The sequence below is a fragment of the Mastomys coucha genome, unplaced genomic scaffold, assembly GCF_008632895.1.
Source record: "Mastomys coucha isolate ucsf_1 unplaced genomic scaffold, UCSF_Mcou_1 pScaffold16, whole genome shotgun sequence".
In the NCBI taxonomy this organism is placed as follows: domain Eukaryota; kingdom Metazoa; phylum Chordata; class Mammalia; order Rodentia; family Muridae; genus Mastomys; species Mastomys coucha.
In genome coordinates this window covers 9,957,491-9,960,562 of record NW_022196898.1, presented here as the reverse complement: position 1 = coordinate 9,960,562, position 3,072 = coordinate 9,957,491, and the positions used below count along the sequence as shown (strand labels likewise).

The following is a 3,072-nucleotide window of genomic DNA, read 5'->3' as shown; positions in this document are numbered from 1 at the left end:
TGCATATACATATAACTGGCTGAGTCCATATAATGCTATTTGTATATATGTTTTTAGAGCTGACCATTTGGTATTGGACAGCCAATTGGTCTGTTCTTCCCTGGAGAAGACCACCTCTTCCACTCATAGCTTGGCTCAATTGCCTCTAGTTCTCTGTGCAGAGTTGAAGCATCATGAGCTTTCCCTAGTTGAGTTCACTGGTGTTACCATTATTCAACATATGTTTAGAGCATTGTGGAAGCAAGGAAGGAGTGCTTTTAAAGGCCAAAGGATCAAGGATTTTGCTCTGAGATTGTGTCTCTTAGTAACATCAAGAGCTGTATCTGTAAAGTCTTACACTTTTTTTTTTCACAAAACAAACCAAGGAAAAGACAATTGAGAGTGTACATTAAATAGACTTTATACATATATTAACTCCAGATTGCATTATTGATATGTTCCTTTTGAGAAAGAAAAATGAAGGTTGGAAAAAAGAAAATAGTTAGAGACAAGTAAGGCTTATACTAATCAAAGTATTTCTGAACATTCACTTTTCAGAAAAATCCTAACTTCCTTATTTTATAGATATCTCTAACACTGACCAGTCATGACTCAGTACATTTAGCCCATATTTTCTTATTTTAAAATGATGTCCTTGTGCATATAGGCCTAGAATTACATATTAAAAGCTGTATAAAATAAAATATTCCAAATATATCTAAACATACTGAAGCTTTAAAGGCAGGTATTAAACATTTGTATTTTCTCATCCTGAATGAGGGAACCCAGACCCAAAAGGACAAACATGGTATGTACTCACTGATAAGTAGATACTAGCTGTTAAGTAAATGATAATTATGCTATAACCCACAGTGTCAGAAAGGCTAAGTAGTAAGGAGAGCTCTAAGGCAGATGCATGAATCTCCCTAGGAAGAGAAAATAAAATAAATTTTGTGGGTGGACCAGGGTAGGTAGAAATGGGAACAGGAGGGATCATGTCATCAGGAGGGACAGAGAGAGAGAGAGAGTATGGCGTGAGGCAACTGGAATTGAAAAGCATTGGAGGGGTGATTTAGAAATCTAATAAAGTAGAAACTCCCAGGATTTTAGGTGGATGATGCTAGCAAGGACTTCTAGTAATGGAGGATTCAGAGCCTGAATTGGTCATCTTCTATATATGGGCAACTTCCAGAGGTACAACAAGGACACCAACACAGCCACAAATCTTCTACTTATGATCTATCCTGCTTGCAAGATGTACAGGGGCAATGGTGGTTGCTCAGAGCTTGTAGAAGTGGCCAACCAATGACTGGTCTAATTTGGGGCACATGCCAGGAAAGGGAGCCCATGCCCCACATTGCCAGGATGACCAGGAACCAGAGACTGGATGGCCCAGAGACCTAGGAAAGAAAAAAAAAGTCAATAAACTGATCCCTAATGGTATTTTGCTATACACATAGATGAGTGCTTATCCCAGTCATCATCAAAAAGACTTCCTCTGGCAGCTCTGATGGGAGCAGATGCAGAGACCCAAGGTTAAACATTATCACAGGAGAGAGCTCCATTGGGTTCCTCCCCATTGGAGTCTGGGGAACCCAAGAATGAGGGGAAGGAAGAATTGTAAGAGCTAGAGGCGTCAAGAACAAATCTCACATTGTCAAGTAATCAGGGTTCATAGGGGCTCACAGAGACTGGAGTAGCGATCATGGTCCTGCATGGGTCCACACTAGATCCCCTGCAAATATGTTTTGGAACTACTAACAGTGGGAATGGGGATGTTTTTGATTCTTTTGTCTACTTGGGATCCTTTTATTCCTACTGGGTTGCTTCCTGTTATGCTAACATGAAGGTTTGTACTAATATGAAGTCTTTTTTGTTTGTTTGTTTGTTTTGTTTTCTCAAGACAGGTTTTCTCTGTGTAGCCCTGGCTGTCCTGGAACTCACTCTGTAGACCAGGCTGGCCTCGACCTCAGAAATCCGCCTGCCTCTGCCTCTCAAGTGCTGGGATTAAAGGCGTGTGCAACCACCACCCAGCATGAAGTCTTACTGTAACATGTTATGCTGTGTTCAATTGATATCCTTTGGAGACCTGCTTTTTTCTGAATGGAAATAGAGGAGGAATGTATCTGGGGGAGGGGGAAGAGAAGAGATCTGGGAGGGCTGGAGGGAAGAGAAACTGCAGTTGTGATTATTGTATGAGAGAGAATAAAAAATTTGTAAAATCACATATAGAAAGTGATTTACATACATTACACTTTAAAAACCCCAATGAGCCTATTAAATACTAAGATTATCAAAGGTAAAAAAATAGCAAGAAAACATGACAAATTAAATGAATATAAAATGAATATAAAACAAAGTTAGAAGATTAAAATATGTTCTAAAAAGATGTGGGAATTAAACATAAAGTGAACATAGATAAAACTTGGTTATAATTAAAGGTAATTAAATCTTTAAGGTTTATCATGACATTAAAATCTATCTGATTCTGTTTACAACAAGGTACTTTAAGAGACTTTCATTCTTTAATTGTGTATACCTATGTGTCTCTGTGTATGAGTGTGTGCATGTGAGTACAGGTACCCACAGAGACCAGCAGAGGTGTCTGGGCCTCTGGAACTTAAGTTCCAGGTGGTTGTAAGCTGCCTGATGTGAGTGCTAAAAACAGAATTCAGATCCTCTACAAGATCCTCTCTTAAGTATTGAGCCATCTCTCCAGCCCCAATATTGTTCTCAGTTACTCTTAGTAAGGTCTACTAATACTAATACTGATGATGATGATGATGATGATCATAATCATGATAATACTGATAATAATAACTCAATTGGAAGGCAAACAAGGAGTTTGTTTCTTCTTCCTAAGTAACATACTTACAATCTATGATTAGATTTCATTTTTATGTTTTATACATTTTCCCATTGGCAACTCCTTCAGTTGTTGGGTATCCACTGCCTTAATGGTAGGAAAATACTTTCTAAAAGCTTTTTTTCCTAGTTGGCACATTCTTACTAAGTTACATAAGGACTGGGGAACTCGTTTTATTGTATAAATATTTAAATCTAGCACAGGAAAAATATTCTGACAACCACAAA

At 38.2% G+C, this 3,072-nt stretch overlaps 1 long non-coding RNA gene across 1 annotated transcript in view; it reads right to left on the bottom strand.

Moving 5' to 3' along the window:
- Positions 1–937: 937 nt before the first annotated feature.
- Positions 938–3,072, bottom strand: part of LOC116094032 — a 13,238-nt gene continuing 11,103 nt past the window's right edge. The window contains exon 3 of the long non-coding RNA XR_004119942.1: positions 938–1,379. This is a non-coding gene — a long non-coding RNA (uncharacterized LOC116094032). The remainder of the gene's footprint in view (positions 1,380–3,072) is intronic.